We start from the raw sequence: 23,599 nt of genomic DNA on the forward strand, positions 1-23,599 counted from the left end.
CGCATGCACGGGTCGTTATCGTCCAGCTCCCAGCTTAGAGAGTCCTGTATTGACACAGACGTCAATACATCTCGATGTCATGCAACACACAAAGTCTGTCGCATACAGGTGGGTTAACACATGTACGATACCTTTTGTGTGGCGCATGCACGGGTTGTTAGCGTCCAGCTCCCAGCTTAGAGAGTCCTGTATTGACACAGACGTCAATACATCTCGATGTCATGCAACACACAAAGTCTGTCGCATACAGGTGGGTTAGCACATGTACGATACCTTTTGTGTGGCGCATGCACGGGTCGTTAGCGTCCAGCTCCCGGCTTATAGAGAGTCCTGTATTGACACAGACGTCAATACATCTCGATGTCATGCAACACACAAAGTCTGTCGCATACAGGTGGGTTAACCCACATGTACGATGTGTGCGATGGCACGCCCAGTTTACAATGGGACACGACGATGATCATTGTTAACCAAACTCTTGTTTCTCACGACAGGTGGTAGCGTTGTCTCCTGCACCTGGTCTTCGTGCACAGAGGGTGCTGTAATGTGCTCGTCATAGTCGCGATCGTTGTCACTCGAATCCGTTGTTCTCACGACAGGTGGTAGCGTTGTCTCCTGCATGTTGTCTTCACGTGCGGCAAGCGTTGTGCTGTGCTCGTTATAATGGTTGTCTTCGTACAAAGGGGGTGTTGAATACTCCTTCGCGAGTAGTGTAGGAGGTGGTGTGATGGGACGTATCTCAGAGGCGTTATGTGAGCGTACCACCATGGCCTGAGCAACTGCGACTACTGAGAGTACACCCAGTACAGACAGCGAGATCTTTTTTTTTTCTTGGGTGTTGTACGTGTGGGTACAGCCGCTTTAATGGCAGTGAGAGCAAGTGGGCAAATGTATTTATAGGTCACTAGCAGAAACTAAGGCACGTGGTCAGAGTGTAATCGTAACCACCGTAGCTCTTGTCATAATTTAATATACATAGAAATCAGAAACGGGCATGTCAGGATAGACATCGCGAGTGATAATGCGGCCAGTATCTGTGTGCGCTTGAGAGCACCTTGTTGTTCTACTGTGGTGCCCACGCCGCCAGGTCTGTAAATGTCATCGACCTCCTTTATATACGCATACGCTAAAGACCATATATTCTCTATGGAATTGAACACGTCCTTTGTTTCGCGTAACGCTTGAGCTGTCTCGAGCGTGATGTTGTGAGTGTACGCCAGTGTTTTACGTGCACCGAGGTCCGAAAGGGCGTGCGCTACAACTATTAACCTTGGTTTGGGAGTGTGGCGAAACGCTCGCTCCGCTGTAATGGGCGGATGCAATGTTATCACCTGGTACGTTTCGTTAGTCGGGTCGTAACACACCGGTCCGTGAAACGGACCGTCACATTGTATGGGGCACAGTAAGGACAACACGCCGCCGACCGTGACTTCGCACTCGACCGCGGTGGTGTTATCGATTTGCAAAGGATCACATACGCCTCTCCAGTCGCAATGAGGCACATTGTAGTCGACGCGACCGTCGGTCACCATAGCTTTCGTCAGCCAACACACTCGATTGCCCTTCGAAACATCGGCGATCAACGTGAGCTTAGAGGTCGACGTCGCTTTACTGTACGCCAGGATATCCGTGTGTGAGTGCACGCTCGACGTCGATTGACAACCGGTCATGTCAGACCTGATCAGACCTTCCGAACACATGACCATTAGTTGTTGTGCGGCCGAGAGTATCGCGATCATACCGTTGAGATGTGTAGAAAGCGCGTACACGCCAGCCTTCCACGTTTCCAAAATTTCCAGCAGTCTAGAGGGACTTGTCTTAGCGCGCACGGCTGTGCTGAATTTGCATTGGGTAGACACAACGGCTTCTACCTCGCTTAGGATCTGTGGGCTCATGTACTCGTGGTAGGCCAAGACGTGTATAGTCGAGTGCGGTGACGCCCCGAACACTTTACCCGGTTTTGTTGTGGCGATATGCGTGTCCAGTAACGCGGCAAAGTCCGCGTGTCTAGCGTGTATTGATTTTACAGCTCTCTCATACCCCAACAGTACGGTCGGTAGAAGTTCGTTCACTTGTTTCCATGCGCTCGTGGAACACAGGACATCGCAACCTCTGTGATACTCAAGTAAAGCGTCAAACACCAGCTGCTTGCACGTTGGAAATACAATCGGTAGTAACTTCTTACTCCACTCTATGTTGAACTCGTATAGTATGTATATGGGCGGTTGCGGCGGTTTGCGCATTTTCTATCTACCCTCCGCTAATATGACTCTGTGGTCTGTCTCCTGAGATGGTGCGGTTGGAACTTGCGAGAGTGCACTATCGACGGTCGGCGTTTCCATTTCGTCAACTGCCATTTTCAGCCGCTGGCAAACGGCCGTCGACGGTCGATGCGAGACACCAACATAATGTTAGACCGCGACCCTCATGCCAGTTTTCTGTAGTACTGGTTGTAGTTTCTGGTGCACACTCGAAACGCCATTACGATCACAATTACGTTGATTAATAAATCCAGTGTTGTAGCGACTGCAGCCAGCGCCGTCGCGCAACTTGTGTCGGTGTTGTCTCTCGATACTTTCATTCGTATCCGAGCGTATGCAGAATCTACGGATCTGGTGAAGTTGCTTGTCACTAGCTTGCGCACGTTTGATATGGCACTTTGCGCGAGACTCGCACAACCTGCAGTGGCGACCGTCGCGTCAGTGCAAAGTTTTTACAATATATCGCTCGCAACATCGTTTGTCTTTTGCTGTACACTGCGCACACTGGCCGCGAGGTCGCGGAGAGGGTCTTCGTTACGAGCTACTCTGGTAGCTCCGTGGTTGATGAGGACGATCATCTTTAGCAATAGTTCATCTCGAAGCGCAACGATGGTGAGGGCGACGGGTTGATCGGTTCCGCCTTCAGGCCACACGGTTGCCGCTAGATTGCCCAATGCCACACACGCAGACGAACCCTGTACACACTCAATGACCCGTGTGCGATCGTTGATTTCTGCTAGTACGTTTGCTAGGTCTACGTGCTTCCACGGATCGGGCGTGGGCACGCGCTTGTTTTTAGAGGCGTTTTCGCGCAGCCTCTACCCTGCACGACCGCTCGTGGCCGCACTAGCTATATTTATCTTTATTTGTTTCACACACACACACACACACACACACACACACACACACACACACACACACACACACACACACACACACACACACACACACACACACACACAGGCCCTTGCGTGCAAACCCCGGTCAGGCCTGCAGTGTACACATCAGAGACATGATGTGCTTTCACAGAACTGAGGTTATTCATTACTAAATGACTTTTACAGGAATATTGTTATTATACTATTCAACAGGTTGATCATAATAATGTGTATTAAACCCACAACCTAGCACTGAGGACAGAGGGACTTTATTTAAATTAGTACTTTAAATTAGTACTTAATGTCTCTGATGTGTACACTGCAGGCCTGACCGGTCTTGCTGGGGCCTCTCTCCTGGAGGCGCTCAATCAGACCCAGTGGTGACACGTGGCAAGACGCTCCTCGGGGCGCGTCTTGCTTGGGCCTCTCTCCTGGAGGCGCTCAGTCAGACTCAGTGGTGACACGTGGCAAGAAGCTCCTCGGGGCGCGTCTTGCTTTGGCTTCTCTCCTGGAGGCGCTCAGTCAGACCGAGTGCTGACATGTGGCAAGAAGCTCCTCGGGGCGCGTCTTGCTTGGGCTTCTCTCCTGGAGGCCCTCAGTAAGACCCATTGTTGACATGTGGCAAGACGCTCCTCGTGGTGCGTCTTGCTTGGGCCTCTCTCCAGAAGGCCCTCAATCAGACCTAGTGTTGACACGTGGCAAGACGCTCCTCAGGGCGCGTCTTGCTTGGGCCTCTCTCCTGGAGGCGCTCAGTCAGACTGAGTAGTGACATGTGGCCTGACGCTCCTCGGGGCGCGTCTTGCTTGGGCCTCTCTCCCGGAGGCGCTCAGTCAGACCCATTGGTGACATGTGGCAAGACACTCCTCGGGGCGCGTCTTGCTTGGGCCCCTCTCCTGGAGGCCCTCTGTCAGACCCAGTGTTGACATGTGTCAAGACGCTCCACGGGGCGCGTCTTGCTTGGGCTTCTCTCCTGGAGGCCCTCAGTCAGACCCATTGTTGACATGTGGCAAGACACTCCTCGGGGCGCGTCTTGCTTGGGCCTCTCTCCTGGAGGCGCTCAGTCAGAACCAGAGGTGACATGTGGCAAGACGCTCCTCGGGGCGCGTCTTGCTTGGGCCTCTCTCCTGGAGGCCCTCTGTCAGACCCAGTGTTGACATGTGGCAAGACGCTCCTCCGGGCGCATCTTGCTTGGGCCTCTCTCCTGGAGGCCCTCAGTAAGACCCATTGTTGACATGTGGCAAGACACTCCTCGGGGCGCGTATTGCTTGGGCCTCTCTCCAGAAGGCCCTCAATAAGACCCAGTGTTGACATGTGGCAAGACGCTCCACGAAGCCCGTCTTGCTTGGGCTTCTCTCCTGGAGGCCCTCAGTCAGACCCATTGTTGACATGTGGCAAGACGCTCCTCGGGGCGCGTCTTGCTTGGGCCTCTCTCCTGGAGGCGCTCAGTCAGACCCAGTGTTGACATGTGGCAAGACGCTCCACGGGGCGCGTCTTGCTTGGGCTTCTCTCCTGGAGGCCCTCAGTCAGACCCATTGTTGACATGTGGCAAGACGCTCCTCGGGGCACGTCTTGCTTGGGCCTCTATCCTGGAGGCGCTCAGTCAGACCGAGTAGTGACATGTGGCAAGACGCTCCTCAGGGCGCGTCTTGCTTGGACCTCTCTCCTGGATTCGCTCAGTTAGACCGAGTAGTGACATGTCGCAAGACGCTCCTCGGGGCGCGTCTTGCTTGGGCCTCTCTCATGGAGGCCCTCTGTCAGACCCAGTGTTGACATGTGGCAAGACGCTCCTCGGGGCGCGTCTTGCTTGGGCCTCTCTCCTGGAGGCGCTCAGTCAGAACCAGAGGTGACATGTGGCAAGACGCTCCTCGGGGTGCGTCTTGCTTGGGCCTCTCTCCTGGAGGCCCTCTGTCAGACCCAGTGTTGACATATGGCAAAACGCTCCTCCGGGCACATCTTGCTTGGGCCTCTCTCCTGGAGGCCCTCAGTAAGACCCATTGTTGACATTTGGCAAGACGCTCCTCGGGGCGCGTCTTGCTTGGGCCTCTCTCCAGAAGGCCCTCAATCAGACCCAGTGTTGACATGTGGCAAGACGCTCCTCGGGGCGCGTCTTGCTTGGGCTTCTCTCATGGAGGCCCTCAGTCAGACCCAGTGTTGACATGTGTCAAGACGCTCCTCGGGGCGTGTCTTGCTTGGGCCTCTCTCCTGGAGGCGCTCAAACAGACCGAGTAGTGACATGTGGCAACACGCTCCTCGGGGCGCGTCTTGCTGGGGCTTCTCTCATGGAGGCACTCAGTCAGATCCAGTGTTGACATGTGGCAAGACGCTCCTCGGGGCGCGTCTTGCTTGGACCTCTCTCCCTGAGGCGCTCAGTCAGACCGAGTAGTGACATGTGGCAAGACGCACCTCGGGGCGCGTCTTGCTTGGACCTCTCTCCCTGAGGCGCTCAGTCAGACCCAGTGTTGACATTTGGCAAGACACTCCTCGGGGCGCGTCTTGCTTGGGCCTCTCTCATGGAGGCCCTCTGTCAGACCCAGTGTTGACATGTGTCAAGAAGCTCCTCGGGGGGCGTCTTGCTTTGGCCTCTCTCCTGGAGGCGCTCAGTCAGACCGAGTGCTGACATGTGGCAAGAAGCTCCTCGGGGCGCGTCTTGCTTGGGCCTCTCTCCTGGAGGCGCTCAGTCAGACCAAGTGGTGACATGTGGCAAGACACTCCTCGGGGCGCGTCTTGCTTGGGCCTCTCTCCTGGAGGCCCTCTGTCAGACCCAGTGTTGACATGTGGCAAGACACTCCTCGGGGCGCGTCTTGCTTGGGCCTCTCTCATGGAGGCCCTCTGTCAGACCCAGTGTTGACATGTGGCAAGACACTCCTCGGGGCGCGTCTTGCTTGGGCCTCTCTCATGGAGGCCCTCTGTCAGACCCAGTGTTGACATGTGTCAAGACGCTCCTCGGGGCGCGTGTTGCTTTGGCCTCTCTCCTGGAGGCGCTCATTCAGACCGAGTGCTGACATGTGGCAAGAAGCTCCTCGGGGCGCGTCTTGCTTGGGCTTCTCTCCTGGAGGCCCTCAGTAAGACCCAGTGTTGACATGTGGCAAGACACTCCTCGGGGCGCGTCTTGCTTGGGCCTCTCTCATGGAGGCCCTCTGTCAGACCCAGTGTTGACATGTGTCAAGACGCTCCTCGGGGCGCGTCTCACTTTGGCCTCTCTCCTGGAGGCGCTCAGTCAGACCGAGTGCTGACATGTGGCATGACGCTCCTCGGGCCGCGTGTTGCTTGGGCTTCTCTCCTGGAGGCCCTCAGTCAGACCCATTGTCGACATGTGGCAAGACGCTCCTCGGGGCGCGTCTTGCTTGGGCCTCTCTCCTGGAGGCGCTCAGTCAGACCGAGTGCTGACATTTGGCAAGACGCTCCTCGGGGCGCGTCTTGCTTGAGCTTCTCTCCTGGAGGCGCTCAGAAAGACCCAGTGTTGACATGTGACAAGACGCTCCTCGGGGCACGTCTTGCTTGGGCCTCTCTCCTGGAGGGCCTCTGTCAGACCCAGTGTTGACATGTGGCAAGACGCTCCTCCGGGCACATCTTGCTTGGGCCTCTCTCCTGGAGGCCCTCAGTCAGACCCATTGTTGACATGTGGCAAGACGCTCCTCGGGGCGCGTCTTGCTTGGGCCTCTCTCCTGGAGGCGCTCAGTCAGACCGAGTGCTGACATAAGGCAAGACGCTCCTCGGGGCGCGTCTTGCTGGGGCCTCTCTCCTGGAGGCGCTCAGTCAGACCCAGTGCTGACATGTGGCAAGACGCTCCTCGGGGCGCGTCTTGCTTGGGCCTCTCTCCTGGAGGCGCTCAGTCAGACTGAGTAGTGACATGTGGCCTGAAGCTCCTCGGGGCGCGTCTTGCTTGGGCCTCTCTCCTGGAGGCGCTCAGTCAGACCCAGTGGTGACATGTGGCAAGACACTCCTCGGGGCGCGTCTTGCTTGGGCCTCTCTCCTGGAGGCCCTCTGTCAGACCCAGTGTTGACATGTGTCAAGACGCTCCTCGGGGCGCGTCTTGCTTGGGCTTCTCTCCTGGAGGCCCTCAGTCAGACCCATTGTTGACATGTGGCAAGACACTCCTCGGGGCGCGTCTTGCTTGGGCTTCTCTCCTGGAGGCGCTCAGACAGACCCAGTGTTGACATGTGACAAGACGCTCCTCGGGGCGCCTCTTGCTTGGGCCTCTCTCCTGGAGGCGCTCAGTCAGAACCAGAGGTGACATGTGGCAAGACGCTCCTCGGGGCGCGTCTTGCTTGGGCCTCTCTCCTGGAGGCCCTCTGTCAGACCCAGTGTTGACATGTGGCAAGACGCTCCTCCGTGCGCATCTTGCTTGGGCCTCTCTCCTGGAGGCCCTCAGTCAGACCCATTGTTGACATGTGGCAAGACGCTCCTCGGGGCGCGTCTTGCTTGGGCCTCTCTCCTGGAGGCGCTCAGTAAGACCGAGTGCTGACATAAGGCAAGACGCTCCTCGGGGCGCTCATTGCTTGGGCCTCTCTCCTGAATGCCCTCTGTCAGACCGAGTGTTGACATGGGGCAAGACTCTCCTCGGGGCGCGTCTTGCTTGGGCTTCTCTCATGGAGGCCCTCAGTCCGACCCAGTGTTGACATGTGTCAAGACGCTCCTCGGGGCGTGTCTTGCTTGGGCCTCTCTCCTGGAGGCGCTCTGTCAGACCCAGTGTTGACATGTGGCAAGACACTCCTCTGGGCGCGTCTTGCTTGGGCTTCTCTCCTGGAGGCCCTCAGTCAGACCCATTGTTGACATGTGGCAAGACGCTCCTCGGGGCACGTCTTGCTTGGGCCTCTCTCCTGGAGGCGCTCAGTCAGACCGAGTAGTGACATGTGGCAAGACGCTCCTCGGGGCGCGTCTTGCTTGGACCTCCCTCCTGGAGGCGCTCAGTCAGACCGAGTGCTGACATAAGGCAAGACGCTCCTCGGGGCGCGTCTTGCTGGGGCCTCTCTCCTGGAGGTGCTCAATCAGACCCAGTGGTGACACGTGGCAAGACGCTCCTCTGGGCGCGTCTTGCTTGGGCCTCTCTCCTGGAGGAGCTCAGTCAGACCCAGTGGTGACACGTGGCAAGACGCTCCTCGAGGCGCATCTTGCTTGGGCCTCTCTCCTGGAGGCGCTAAGTCAGACCCAGTGTTGACACGTGGCAAGACGCTCCTCGGGGCGCGTCTTGCTTGGCCCTCTCCTGGAGGCGCTCAGTCAGACACAGTGTTGACATGTGGCAAGACACACCTCGGGGCGCGTCTTGCTTGGGCTTCTCTCATGGAGGCCCTCAGTAAGACCCATTGTTGACATGTGGAAAGAAGCTCCTCGGGGCGCGTCTTGCTATGGCTTCTCTCCTGGAGGCCCTCAGTCAGACCCATTGTTGACATGTGGAAAGACGCTCCTCGGGGCGCGTATTGCTTGGGCCTCTCTCCTGGATGCCCTCTGTCAGACCCAGTGTTGACATGTGGCAAGACTCTCCTCTGGGCGCGTCTTGCTTGGGCTTCTCTCATGGAGGCCCTCAGTCAGACCCAGTGTTGACATGTGTCAAGACGCTCCTCGGGGCGTGTTTTGCTTGGGCCTCTCTCCTGGAGGCGCTCAGTCAGACCCAGTGTTGACATGTGGCAAGACGCTCCTCGGGGCGCTTCTTGCTTCGGCTTCTCTCCTGGAGGCCCTCAGTCAGACCCATTGTTGACCTGTGGCAAGACGCTCCTCGGGGCACGTGTTGCTTGGACCTCTCTCCTGGAGGCGCTCAGTCAGACCGAGTAGTGACATGTGGCAAGACGCTCCTCGGGGTATGTCTTGCTTGGGCGTCTCTCCTGGAGGCGCTCAATTAGACCCAGTGTTGACATGTGGCAAGACGCTCCTCGGGGCGCGTCTTGCTTGGGCTTCTCTCCTGGAGGCCCTCAGTAAGACCCATTGTTGACATGTGGCAAGACGCTCCTCGTGGTGCGTCTTGCTTGGGCCTCTCTCCAGAAGGCCCTCAATCAGACCCAGTGTTGACACGTGGCAAGACGCTCCTCGGGGCGCGTCTTGCTTGGGCCTCTCTCCTGGAGGCGCTCAGTCAGACTGAGTAGTGACATGTGGCCTGACGCTCCTCGGGGCGCATCTTGCTTGGGCCTCTCTCCTGGAGGCGCTCAGTCAGACCCATTGGTGACATGTGGCAAGACACTCCTCGGGGCGCGTCTTGCTTGGGCCCCTCTCCTGGAGGCCCTCTGTCAGACCCAGTGTTGACATGTGTCAAGACGCTCCACAGGGCGCGTCTTGCTTGGGTTTCTCTCCTGGAGGCCCTCAGTCAGACCCATTGTTGACATGTGGCAAGACGCTCCTCGGGGCGCGTCTTGCTTGTGCCTCTCTCCTGGAGGCGCTCAGTCAGAACCAGAGGTGACATGTGGAAAGACGCTCCTCGGGGCGCATCTTGCTTGGGCCTCTCTCCTGGAGGCCCTCTGTCAGACCCAGTGTTGACATGTGGCAAGACGCTCCTCCGGGCGCATCTTGCTTGGGCCTCTCTCCTGGAGGCCCTCAGTAAGACCCATTGTTGACATGTGGCAAGACGCTCCTCGGGGCGCGTATTGCTTGGGCCTCTCTCCAGAAGGCCCTCAATAAGACCCAGTGTTGACATGTGGCAAGACGCTCCACGGGGCGCGTCTTGCTTGGGCTTCTCTCCTGGAGGCCCTCAGTCAGACCCATTGTTGACATGTGGCAAGACGCTCCTCGGGGCGCGTCTTGCTTGGGCCTCTCTCCTGGAGGCGCTCAGTCAGACCCAGTGTTGACATGTGGCAAGACGCTCCACGGGGCGCGTCTTGCTTGGGCTTCTCTCCTGGAGGCCCTCAGTCAGACCCATTGTTGACATGTGGCAAGACGCTCCTCGGGGCGCGTCTTGCTTGGACCTCTCTCCTGGAGGCGCTCAGTTAGACCGAGTAGTGACATGTCGCAAGACGCGCCTCGGGGCGCTCATTGCTTGGGCCTCTCTCCTGAATGCCCTCCTTCAGACCAAGTGTTGACATGTGGCAAGACTCTCCTCGGGGCGCGTCTTGCTTGGGCTTCTCTCATGGAGGCCCTCAGTCCGACCCAGTGTTGACATGTGTCAAGACGCTCCTCGGGGCGTGTCTTGCTTGCGCCTCTCTCCTGGAGGCGCTCAGTCAGACCCAGTGTTGACATGTGGCAAGACGCTCCTCTGGGCGCGTCTTGCTTGGGCCTCTCTCCTGGAGGCCCTCAGTCAGACCCATTGTTGACATGTGGCAAGACGCTCCTCGGGGCACGTCTTGCTTGGGCCTCTCTCCTGGAGGCGCTCAGTCAGACCGAGTAGTGACATGTGGCAAGACGCTCCTCGGGGCGCGTCTTGCTTGGACCTCCCTCCTGGAGGCGCTCAGTCAGACCGAGTAGTGACATTTGGCAAGACGCTCCTCGGGGCGCGTCTTGCTTGGGCCTCTCTCCATGAGGCGCTAAGTCAGACCCAGTGTTGACACGTGGCAAGACGCTCCTCGGGGCGCGTCTTGCTTGGCCCTCTCCTGGAGGCGCTCAGTCAGACACAGTGTTGACATGTGGCAAGACACTCCTCGGGGCGCGTCTTGCTTGGGCTTCTCTCATGGAGGCCCTCAGTAAGACCCATTGTTGACATGTGGAAAGAAGCTCCTCGGGGCGCGTCTTGCTATGGCTTCTCTCCTGGAGGCCCTCAGTCAGACCCATTGTTGACATGTGGAAAGACGCTCCTCGGGGCGCGTATTGCTTGGGCCTCTCTCCTGGATGCCCTCTGTCAGACCCAGTGTTGACATGTGGCAAGACTCTCCTCTGGGCGCGTCTTGCTTGGGCTTCTCTCATGGAGGCCCTCAGTCAGACCCAGTGTTGACATGTGTCAAGACGCTCCTCGGGGCGTGTTTTGCTTGGGCCTCTCTCCTGGAGGCGCTCAGTCAGACCCAGTGTTGACATGTGGCAAGACGCTCCTCGGGGCGCTTCTTGCTTCGGCTTCTCTCCTGGAGGCCCTCAGTCAGACCCATTGTTGACCTGTGGCAAGACGCTCCTCGGGGCACGTGTTGCTTGGACCTCTCTCCTGGAGGCGCTCAGTCAGACCGAGTAGTGACATGTGGCAAGACGCTCCTCGGGGTATGTCTTGCTTGGGCGTCTCTCCTGGAGGCGCTCAATTAGACCCAGTGTTGACAAGTGGCAAGACGCTCCTCGGGGCGCGTCTTGCTTGGGCTTCTCTCCTGGAGGCCCTCAGTAAGACCCATTGTTGACATGTGGCAAGACGCTCCTCGTGGTGCGTCTTGCTTGGGCCTCTCTCCAGAAGGCCCTCAATCAGACCCAGTGTTGACACGTGGCAAGACGCTCCTCGGGGCGCGTCTTGCTTGGGCCTCTCTCCTGGAGGCGCTCAGTCAGACTGAGTAGTGACATGTGGCCTGACGCTCCTCGGGGCGCATCTTGCTTGGGCCTCTCTCCTGGAGGCGCTCAGTCAGACCCATTGGTGACATGTGGCAAGACACTCCTCGGGGCGCGTCTTGCTTGGGCCCCTCTCCTGGAGGCCCTCTGTCAGACCCAGTGTTGACATGTGTCAAGACGCTCCACGGGGCGCGTCTTGCTTGCGTTTCTCTCCTGGAGGCCCTCAGTCAGACCCATTGTTGACATGTGGCAAGACGCTCCTCGGGGCGCGTCTTGCTTGTGCCTCTCTCCTGGAGGCGCTCAGTCAGAACCAGAGGTGACATGTGGAAAGACGCTCCTCGGGGCGCGTCTTGCTTGGGCCTCTCTCCTGGAGGCCCTCTGTCAGACCCAGTGTTGACATGTGGCAAGACGCTCCTCCGGGCGCCTCTTGCTTGGGCCTCTCTCCTGGAGGCCCTCAGTAAGACCCATTGTTGACATGTGGCAAGACGCTCCTCGGGGCGCGTATTGCTTGGGCCTCTCTCCAGAAGGCCCTCAATAAGACCCAGTGTTGACATGTGGCAAGACGCTCCACGGGGCGCGTCTTGCTTGGGCTTCTCTCCTGGAGGCCCTCAGTCAGACCCATTGTTGACATGTGGCAAGACGCTCCTCGGGGCGCGTCTTGCTTGGGCCTCTCTCCTGGAGGCGCTCAGTCAGACCCAGTGTTGACATGTGGCAAGACGCTCCACGGGGCGCGTCTTGCTTGGGCTTCTCTCCTGGAGGCCCTCAGTCAGACCCATTGTTGACATGTGGCAAGACGCTCCTCGGGGCGCGTCTTGCTTGGACCTCTCTCCTGGAGGCGCTCAGTTAGACCGAGTAGTGACATGTCGCAAGACGCGCCACGGGGCGCTCATTGCTTGGGCCTCTCTCCTGAATGCCCTCCTTCAGACCAAGTGTTGACATGTGGCAAGACTCTCCTCGGGGCGCGTCTTGCTTGGGCTTCTCTCATGGAGGCCCTCAGTCCGACCCAGTGTTGACATGTGTCAAGACGCTCCTCGGGGCGTGTCTTGCTTGGGCCTCTCTCCTGGAGGCGCTCAGTCAGACCCAGTGTTGACATGTGGCAAGACGCTCCTCTGGGCGCGTCTTGCTTGGGCTTCTCTCCTGGAGGCCCTCAGTCAGACCCATTGTTGACATGTGGCAAGACGCTCCTCGGGGCACGTCTTGCTTGGGCCTCTCTCCTGGAGGCGCTCAGTCAGACCGAGTAGTGACATGTGGCAAGACGCTCCTCGGGGCGCGTCTTGCTTGGACCTCCCTCCTGGAGGCGCTCAGTCAGACCGAGTAGTGACATTTGGCAAGACGCTCCTCGGGGCGCGTCTTGCTTGGGCCTCTCTCCTGGAGGCGCTCAGTCAGACCGAGTGCTGACATAAGGCAAGACGCTCCTCGGGGCGCGTCTTGCTGGGGCCTCTCTCCTGGAGGTGCTCAATCAGACCCAGTGGTGACACGTGGCAAGACGCTCCTCTGGGCGCGTCTTGCTTGGGCCTCTCTCCTGGAGGAGCTCAGTCAGACCCAGTGGTGACACGTGGCAAGACGCTCCTCGAGGCGCATCTTGCTTGGGCCTCTCTCCTGGAGGCGCTAAGTCAGACCCAGTGTTGACACGTGGCAAGACGCTCCTCGGGGCGCGTCTTGCTTGGGCCTCTCTCCTGGAGGCGCTCAGTCAGACACAGTGTTGACATGTGGCAAGACACACCTCGGGGAGCGTCTTGCTTGGGCTTCTCTCATGGAGGCCCTCAGTAAGACCCATTGTTGACATGTGGAAAGAAGCTCCTCGGGGCGCGTCTTGCTTTGGCTTCTCTCTTGGAGGCCCTCAGTCAGACCCATTGTTGACATGTGGCAAGACGCTCCTCGGGGCGCGTATTGCTTGGGCCTCTCTCCTGGATGCCCTCTGTCAGACCCAGTGTTGACATGTGGCAAGACTCTCCTCTGGGCGCGTCTTGCTTGGGCTTCTCTCATGGAGGCCCTCAGTCAGACCCAGTGTTGACATGTGTCAAGACGCTCCTCGGGGCGTGTTTTGCTTGGGCCTCTCTCCTGGAGGCGCTCAGTCAGACCCAGTGTTGACATGTGGCAAGACGCTCCTCGGGGCGCTTCTTGCTTCGGCTTATCTCCTGGAGGCCCTCAGTCAGACCCATTGTTGACCTGTGGCAAGAAGCTCCTCGGGGCACGTGTTGCTTGGACCTCTCTCCTGGAGGCGCTCAGTCAGACCGAGTAGTAACATGTGGCAAGACGCTCCTCGGGGTATGTCTTGCTTGGGCGTCTCTCCTGGAGGCGCTCAATTAGACCCAGTGTTGACATGTGGCAAGACGCTCCTCGGGGCGCGTCTTGCTTGGGCTTCTCTCCTGGAGGCCCTCAGTAAGACCCATTGTTGACATGTGGCAAGACGCTCCTCGTTGTGCGTCTTGCTTGGGCCTCTCTCCAGAAGGCCCTCAATCAGACCCAGTGTTGACACGTGGCAAGACGCTCCTCGGGGCGCGTCTTGCTTGGGCCTCTCTCCTGGAGGCGCTCAGTCAGACTGAGTAGTGACATGTGGCCTGACGCTCCTCGGGGCGCGTCTTGCTTGGGCCTCTCTCCTGGAGGCGCTCAGTCAGACCCATTGGTGACATGTGGCAAGACACTCCTCGGGGCGCGTCTTGCTTGGGCCCCTCTCCTGGAGGCCCTCTGTCAGACCCAGTGTTGACATGTGTCAGGACGCTCCACGGGGCGCGTCTTGCTTGGGCTTCTCTCCTGGAGGCCCTCAGTCAGACCCATTGTTGACATGTGGCAAGACGCTCCTCGGGGCGCGTCTTGCTTGTGCCTCTCTCCTGGAGGCGCTCAGTCAGAACCAGAGGTGACATGTGGCAAGACGCTCCTCGGGGCGCGTCTTGCTTGGGCCTCTCTCCTGGAGGCCCTCTGTCAGAGCCAGTGTTGACATGTGGCAAGACGCTCCTCCGGGCGCATCTTGCTTGGGCCTCTCTCCTGGAGGCCCTCAGTAAGACCCATTGTTGACATGTGGCAAGACGCTCCTCGGGGCGCGTATTGCTTGGGCCTCTCTCCAGAAGGCCCTCAATAAGACCCAGTGTTGACATGTGGCAAGACGCTCCACGGGGCGCGTCTTGCTTGGGCTTCTCTCCTGGAGGCCCTCAGTCAGACCCATTGTTGACATGTGGCAAGACGCTCCTCGGGGCGCGTCTTGCTTGGGCCTCTCTCCTGGAGGCGCTCAGTCAGACCCAGTGTTGACATGTGGCAAGACGCTCCACGGGGCGCGTCTTGCTTGGGCTTCTCTCCTGGAGGCCCTCAGTCAGACCCATTGTTGACATGTGGCAAGACGCTCCTCGGGGCACGTCTTGCTTGGGCCTCTCTCCTGGAGGCGCTCAGTCAGACCGAGTAGTGACATGTGGCAAGACGCTCCTCGGGGCGCGTCTTGCTTGGACCTCTCTCCTGGAGGCGCTCAGTTAGACCGAGTAGTGACATGTCGCAAGACGCTCCTCGGGGCGCGTCTTGCTTGGGCCTCTCTCATGGAGGCCCTCTGTCAGACCCAGTGTTGACATGTGGCAAGACGCTCCTCGGGGCGCGTCTTGCTTGGGCCTCTCTCCTGGAGGCGCTCAGTCAGAACCAGAGGTGACATGTGGCAAGATGCTCCTCGGGGTGCGTCTTGCTTTGGCCTCTCTCCTGGAGGCCCTCTGTCAGACCCAGTGTTGACATGTGGCAAAACGCTCCTCCGGGCGCATCTTGCTTGGGCCTCTCTCCTGGAGGCCCTCAGTAAGACCCATTGTTGACATGTGGCAAGACGCTCCTCGGGGCGCGTCTTGCTTGGGCCTCTCTCCAGAAGGCCCTCAATCAGACCCAGTGTTGACATGTGGCAAGACGCTCCTCGGGGCGCGTCTTGCTTGGACCTCTCTCCCTGAGGCGCTCAGTCAGACCGAGTAGTGACATGTGGCAAGACGCTCCTCGGGGCGCGTCTTGCTTGGACCTCTCTCCCTGAGGCGCTCAGTCAGACCCAGTGTTGACATTTGGCAAGACACTCCTCGGGGCGCGTCTTGCTTGGGCCTCTCTCATGGAGGCCCTCTGTCAGACCCAGTGTTGACATGTGTCAAGAAGCTCCTCGGGGGGCGTCTTGCTTTGGCCACTCTCCTGGTGGCGCTCAGTCAGACCGAGTGCTGACATGTGGCAAGAAGCTCCTCGGGGCGCGTCTTGCTTGGGCTTCTCACCTGGAGGCCGTCAGTAAGAACCATTGTTGACATGTGGCAAGACGCTCCTCGGGGCGCGTCTTGCTTGGGCCTCTCTCCAGAAGGCCCTCAATCAGACCCAGTGTTGACACGTGGCAAGACGCTCCTCGGGGCGCGTCTTGCTTGGGCCTCTCTCCTGGAGGCGCTCAGTCAGACCAAGTGGTGACATGTGGCAAGACACTCCTCGGGGCGCGTCTTGCTTGGGCCTCTCTCCTGGAGGCCCTCTGTCAGACCCAGTGTTGACATGTGGCAAGACACTCCTCGGGGCGCGTCTTGCTTGGGCCTCTCTCATGGAGGCCCTCTGTCAGACCCAGTGTTGACATGTGTCAAGACGCTCCTCGGGGCGCGTCTTGCTTTGGCCTCTCTCCTGGAGGCGCTCATTCAGACCGAGTGCTGACATGTGGCAAGAAGCTCCTCGGGGCGCGTCTTGCTTGGGCTTCTCTCCTGGAGGCCCTCAGTAAGACCCATTGTTGACATGTGGCAAGACGCTCCTCGGGGCGCGTCTTGCTTGGGCCTCTCTCCAGGAGGCGCTCAGTCAGACTGAGTAGTGACATGTGGCCTGACGCTCCTCGGGGCGCGTGTTGCTTGGGCCTCTCTCCTGGAGGCGCTCAGTCAGACCAAGTGGTGACATGTGGCAAGACGCTCCTCGGGGCGCGTCTTGCTTGGGCCTGTCTCCAGAAGGCCCTCAATCAGACCCAGTGTTGACACGTGGCAAGACGCTCCTCGGGGCGCGTCTTGCTTGGGCCTCTCTCCTGGAGGCGCTCAGTCAGAATGAGTAGTGACATGTGGTCTGACGCTCCTCGGGGCGCGTGTTGCTTGGGCCTCTTTCCTGGAGGCGCTCAGTCAGACCAAGTGGTGACATGTGTCAAGACACTTCTCGGGGCGCGTCTTGCTTGGGCCTCTCTCCTGGAGGCCCTCTGTCAGACCCAGTGTTGACATTTGGCAAGACACTCCTCGGGGCGCGTCTTGCTTGGGCCTCTCTCATGGAGGCCCTCTGTCAGACCCAGTGTTGACATGTGTCAAGAAGCTCCTCGGGGGGCGTCTTGCTTTGGCCACTCTCCTGGAGGTGCTCAGTCAGACCGAGTGCTGACATGTGGCAAGAAGCTCCTCGGGGCGCGTCTTGCTTGGGCTTCTCACCTGGAGGCCGTCAGTAAGAACCATTGTTGACATGTGGCAAGACGCTCCTCGGGGCGCGTCTTGCTTGGGCCTCTCTCCAGAAGGCCCTCAATCAGACCCAGTGTTGACACGTGGCAAGACGCTCCTCGGGGCGCGTCTTGCTTGGGCCTCTCTCCTGGAGGCGCTCAGTCAGACCAAGTGGTGACATGTGGCAAGACACTCCTCGGGGCGCGTCTTGCTTGGGCCTCTCTCCTGGAGGCCCTCTGTCAGACCCAGTGTTGACATGTGGCAAGACACTCCTCGGGGCGCGTCTTGCTTGGGCCTCTCTCATGGAGGCCCTCTGTCAGACCCAGTGTTGACATGTGTCAAGACGCTCCTCGGGGCGCGTCTTGCTTTGGCCTCTCTCCTGGAGGCGCTCATTCAGACCGAGTGCTGACATGTGGCAAGAAGCTCCTCGGGGCGCGTCTTGCTTGGGCTTCTCTCCTGGAGGCCCTCAGTAAGACCCATTGTTGACATGTGGCAAGACGCTCCTCGGGGCGCGTCTTGCTTGGGCCTCTCTCCAGGAGGCGCTCAGTCAGACTGAGTAGTGACATGTGGCCTGACGCTCCTCGGGGCGCGTGTTGCTTGGGCCTCTCTCCTGGAGGCGCTCAGTCAGACCAAGTGGTGACATGTGGCAAGACGCTCCTCGGGGCGCGTCTTGCTTGGGCCTGTCTCCAGAAGGCCCTCAATCAGACCCAGTGTTGACACGTGGCAAGACGCTCCTCGGGGCGCGTCTTGCTTGGGCCTCTCTCCTGGAGGCGCTCAGTCAGAATGAGTAGTGACATGTGGTCTGACGCTCCTCGGGGCGCGTGTTGCTTGGGCCTCTCTCCTGGAGGCGCTCAGTCAGACCAAGTGGTGACATGTGTCAAGACACTTCTCGGGGCGCGTCTTGCTTGGGCCTCTCTCCTGGAGGCCCTCTGTCAGACCCAGTGTTGACATGTGGCAAGACACTCCTCGGGGCGCGTCTTGCTTGGGCCTCTCTCATGGAGCCCCTCTGTCAGACCCAGTGTTGACATGTGTCAAGACGCTCCTCGGGGCGCGTCTTGCTTTGGCCTCTCTCCTGGAGGCGCTCAGTCAGACCGAGTGCTGACATGTGGCATGACGCTCCTCGGGCCGTGTGTTGCTTGGGCTTCTCTCCTGGAGGCCCTCAGTCAGACCCATTGTTGACATGTGGCAAGACGCTCCTCGGGGCGTGTCTTGCTTGGGCCTCTCTCCTGGAGGCGCTCAGTCAGACCGAGTGCTGACATTTGGCAAGACGCTCCTCGGGGCGCGTCTTGCTTGGGCTTCTCTCCTGGAGGCGCTCAGAAAGACCCAGTGTTGACATGTGACAAGACGCTCCTCGGGGCACGTCTTGCTTGGGCCTCTCTCCTGGAGGCCCTCTGTCAGACCCAGTGTTGACATGTGGCAAGACGCTCCTCCGGGCGCATCTTGCTTGGGCCTCTCTCCTGGAGGCGCTCAGTCAGACACAGTGTTGACATGTGGCAAGACACTCCTCGGGGCGCGTCTTGCTTGGGCTTCTCTCATGGAGGCCCTCAGTAAGACCCATTGTTGACATGTGGAAAGAAGCTCCTCGGGGCGCGTCTTGCTTGGGCCTCTCTCTTGGAGGCGCTCAGTCAGACCCAGTGTTGACACGTGGCAAGAAGCTCCTCGGGGCGCGTCTTGCTTGGGCCTCTCTCCTGGAGGCGCTCAGTCAGACCCAGTGGTAACATGTGGCAAGACGCTCCTCGGGGCGCGTATTGCTTGGGCCTCTCTCCTGAATGCCCTCTGTCAGACCGAGTGTTGACATGTGGCAAGACTCTCCTCGGGGCGCGTCTTGCTTGGGCTTCTCTCATGGAGTTCCTCAGTCCGACCCAGTGTTGACATGTGGCAAGACGCTCCTCTGGGCGCGTCTTGCTTGGGCTTCTCTCCTGGAGGCCCTCAGTCAGACCCATTGTTGACATGTGGCAAGACGCTCCTCGGGGCACGTCTTGCTTGGGCCTCTCTCCTGGAGGCACTCAGTCAGACCGAGTAGTGACATGTGGCAAGATGCTCCTCGGGGCGCGTCTTGCTTGGACCTCCCTCCTGGAGGCGCACAGTCAGACCGAGTAGTGACATTTGGCAAGACGCTCCTCGGGGCGCTTCTTGCTTGGACCTCTCTCCTGGAGGCGCTCAGTTAGACCGAGTAGTGACATGTGGCAAGACGCTCCTCGGGGCACGTCTTGCTTGGGCCTCTCTAATGGAGGCGCTCAGTCAGACCGAGTGCTGACATAAGGCGAGACGCTCCTCGGGGCGCGTCTTGCTGGGGCCTCTCTCCTGGAGGAGCTCAGTCAGACCCAGTGGTGTCACGTGGCAAGACGCCCCTCAGGGCGCACCTTGCTTGGGCCTCTCTCCTGGAGGCGCTAAGTCAGACCCAGTGTTGACACGTGGCAAGACACTCCTCGGGGCGCGTCGTGCTTGGGCCTCTCTCCTGGAGGCGCTCAGTCAGACCCAGTGTTGACATGTGGCAAGACTCTCCTCGGGGCGCGTCTTGCTTGGACCTCTCTCCTGGAGGCGCTCAGTCAGACCGAGTAATGACATGTGGCAAGACGCTCCTCGGGGCACGTCTTGCTTGGGCCTCTCTCCTGGAGGCCCTCTGTCAGACCCAGTGTTGACATGTGGCAAGACGCTCCTCCGGGCGCATCTTGCTTGGGCCTCTCTCCTGGAGGCGCTCAGTCAGACACAGTGTTGACATGTGGCAAGACACTCCTCGGGGCGCGTCTTGCTTGGGCTTCTCTCATGGAGGCCCTCAGTAAGACCCATTGTTGACATGTGGAAAGAAGCTCCTCGGGGCGCGTCTTGCTTGGGCCTCTCTCTTGGAGGCGCTCAGTCAGACCCAGTGTTGACACGTGGCAAGAAGCTCCTCGGGGCGCGTCTTGCTTGGGCCTCTCTCCTGGAGGCGCTCAGTCAGACCCAGTGGTAACATGTGGCAAGACGCTCCTCGGGGCGCGTATTGCTTGGGCCTCTCTCCTGAATGCCCTCTGTCAGACCGAGTGTTGACATGTGGCAAGACTCTCCTCGGGGCGCGTCTTGCTTGGGCTTCTCTCATGGAGTTCCTCAGTCCGACCCAGTGTTGACATGTGGCAAGACGCTCCTCTGGGCGCGTCTTGCTTGGGCTTCTCTCCTGGAGGCCCTCAGTCAGACCCATTGTTGACATGTGGCAAGACGCTCCTCGGGGCACGTCTTGCTTGGGCCTCTCTCCTGGAGGCACTCAGTCAGACCGAGTAGTGACATGTGGCAAGATGCTCCTCGGGGCGCGTCTTGCTTGGACCTCCCTCCTGGAGGCGCACAGTCAGACCGAGTAGTGACATTTGGCAAGACGCTCCTCGGGGCGCTTCTTGCTTGGACCTCTCTCCTGGAGGCGCTCAGTTAGACCGAGTAGTGACATGTGGCAAGACGCTCCTCGGGGCACGTCTTGCTTGGGCCTCTCTAATGGAGGCGCTCAGTCAGACCGAGTGCTGACATAAGGCGAGACGCTCCTCGGGGCGCGTCTTGCTGGGGCCTCTCTCCTGGAGGAGCTCAGTCAGACCCAGTGGTGTCACGTGGCAAGACGCCCCTCAGGGCGCACCTTGCTTGGGCCTCTCTCCTGGAGGCGCTAAGTCAGACCCAGTGTTGACACGTGGCAAGACACTCCTCGGGGCGCGTCGTGCTTGGGCCTCTCTCCTGGAGGCGCTCAGTCAGACCCAGTGTTGACATGTGGCAAGACTCTCCTCGGGGCGCGTCTTGCTTGGACCTCTCTCCTGGAGGCGCTCAGTCAGACCGAGTAATGACATGTGGCAAGACGCTCCTCGGGGCGCGTCTTGCTTGGGCCTCTCTCCTGGAGGCGCTCAATTAGACCCAGTGTTGACATGTGGCAAGACGCTCCTCGGGGCGCGTTTTGCTTGGGCTTCTCTCCTGGAGGCGCTCATTCAGACCCAGTGGTGACATGTGGCAAGATGCTCCTCGGGGCGCGTATTGCTTGGGCCTCTCTCCTGAATACCCTCTGTCAGACCCAGTGTTGACATGTGTCAAGACGCTCCTCGGGGCGCGTCTTGCTTTGGCCTCTCTCCTGGAGGCGCTCAGTCCGACCGAGTGCTGACATGTGCCCCGGAGGCACTCAGTCAGACCGAGTAGTGACATGTGGCAAGACGCTCCTCGGGGCGCGTCTTGCTTGGGCCTCTCTCCAGAAGGCCCTCAATCAGACCCAGTGTTGACACGTGGCAAGACGCTCCTCGGGGCGCGTCTTGCCTTATGTCAGCACTCGGTCTGACAGAGGGCCTCCAGGAGAGAGGCCCAAGCAAGACGTGCCCCGACGAGCATCTTGCCACATGTCAACACAGGGTCTGACTGAGCGTCTCCAGGAGAGAGGCCTGAGGAGCGTCTTGCCACATGTCAACACTGGGTCTGACAGAGGGCCTCCAGGAGAGAGGCCCAAGCAAGACGCGCCCCGAAGAGCGTCTTGCCACATGTCACCTCTGGTTCTGACTGAGCGCCTCCAGGAGAGAGGCCCAAGCAAGACGCGCCCCGAGGAGCGTCTTGTCATATGTCAACACTGGGTCTGTCTGAGCGCCTCCAGGAGAGAAGCCCAAGCAAGACGCGCCCCGAGGAGCGTCTTGCCACATGTCAACAATGGGTCTGACTGAGGGCCTCCAGGAGAGAAGCCCAAGCAAGACGCGCCCCGAGGAGCGTCTTGACACATGTCAACACTGGGTCTGACAGAGGGCCTCCAGGAGAGAGGCCCAAGCAAGACGCGCCCCGAGGAGTGTCTTGCCACATGTCACCACTGGGTCTGACTGAGCGCCTCCAGGAGAGAGGCCCAAGCAAGACGCGCCCCGAGGAGCGTCAGGCCACATGTCACTACTCAGTCTGACTGAGCGCCTCCAGGAGAGAGGCCCAAGCAAGACGCGCCCCGAGGAGCGTCTTGCCACATGTCAGCACTGGGTCTGACTGAGCGCCTCCAGGAGAGACGCCCCAGCAAGACGCGCCCCGAGGAGAGTCTTGCCACATGTCAACACTCGGTCTGACAGAGGGCATTCAGGAGAGAGGTCCAAGCAATACGCGCCCCGAGGAGCGTCTTGCCACATGTCACCACTGGGTCTGAATGAGCGCCTCCAGGAGAGAGGCCCAACCAAGACGCGCCCCGAGGAGTGTCTTGCCACATGCTAACACTGGGTCTGACTGAGCGCCTCCAGGAGAGAGGCCCAAGCAAGACGCGCCCCGAGGAGCGTCTTGCCACGTGTCAACACTGGGTCTGACTGAGCGCCTCCAGGAGAGAGGCCCAAGGCAAGACGCGCCCCGAGGAGCGTCTTGCCACATGTGAACACTGGGTCTGACTGAGCGCCTCCAGGAGAGAGGCCCAAGCAAGACGCGCCCGGAGGAGCGTCTTGCAACATGTCAGCACTCGGTCTGACTGAGCGCCTCCAGGAGAGAGGCCCAAGCAAGACGCGCCCCGAGGAGCGTCTTGACACATGTCTCCTCTGGGTCTGACTGAGCGCCTCCAGGAGAGAGGCCCAAGCAAGACGTGCCCCGACGAGCATCTTGCCACATGTCAACACAGGGTCTGACTGAGTGCCTCCATGAGAGAAGCCCCAGCAAGACGCGCCCCGAGGAGCGTCTTGCCACATGTCAACACTGGGTCTGACTGAGCACCTCCAGGAGAGAGGCCCAAGCAAGAAGCGCCCCGAGGAGCGTCTTGCCACATGTCAACACTGGGTCTGACTGAGCGCCTCCAGGAGAGAGGCCCGAGGAGCGTCTTGCCACATGTCACCTCTGGGTCTGATGGCAAGACTCTCCTCGGGGCGCGTCTTGCTTGGGCTTCTCTCATGGAGGCCCTCAGTCCGACCCAGTGTTGACATGTGTCAAGACGCTCCTCGGGGCGTGTCTTGCTTGGGCCTCTCTCCTGGAGGCGCTCAGTCAGACCCAGTGTTGACATGTGGCAAGACGCTCCTCTGGGCGCGTCTTGCTTGGGCCTCTCTCCTGGAGGCGCTCAGTCAGACCGAGTGCTGAAATAAGGCAAGACGCTCCTCGGGGCGCGTCTTGCTGGGGCCTCTCTCCTGGAGGTGCTCAATCAGACCCAGTGGTGACACGTGGCAAGACGCTCCTCTGGGCACGTCTTGCTTGGGCCTCTCTCCTGGAGGAGCTCAGTCAGACCCAGTGGTGACACGTGGCAAGACGCTCCTCGGGGCGCATCTTGCTTGGGCCTCTCTCCTGGAGGCGCTCAGTCAGACACAGTGTTGACATGTGGCAAGACACTCCTCGGGGCGCGTCTTGCTTGGGCTTCTCTCATGGAGGCCCTCAGTAAGACCCATTGTTGACATGTGGAAAGAAGCTCCTCGGGGCGCGTCTTGCTTTGGCTTCTCTCCTGGAGGCCCTCAGTCAGACCCATTGTTGACATGTGGCAAGAGGCTCCTCGGGGCGCGTATTGCTTGGGCCTCTCTCCTGGATGCCCTCTGTCAGACCCAGTGTTGACGTGTGGCAAGACTCTCCTCGGGGTGCGTCTTGCTTGGACCTCTCTCCTGGAGGCGCTCAGTCGAACCGAGTAGTGACATGTGGCAAGACGCTCCTCGGGGCGCGTCTTGCTTGGGCTTCTCTCCTGGAGGCCCTCAGTCAGACCCATTGTTGACATGTGGCAAGACGCTCCTCGGGGCGCTTCTTGCTTGGGCCTCTCTCCTGGAGGCGCTCAGTCAGACAGAGTTCTGAC

This window comes from Nothobranchius furzeri, chromosome 4 (assembly GCF_043380555.1).
Source record: "Nothobranchius furzeri strain GRZ-AD chromosome 4, NfurGRZ-RIMD1, whole genome shotgun sequence".
In the NCBI taxonomy this organism is placed as follows: domain Eukaryota; kingdom Metazoa; phylum Chordata; class Actinopteri; order Cyprinodontiformes; family Nothobranchiidae; genus Nothobranchius; species Nothobranchius furzeri.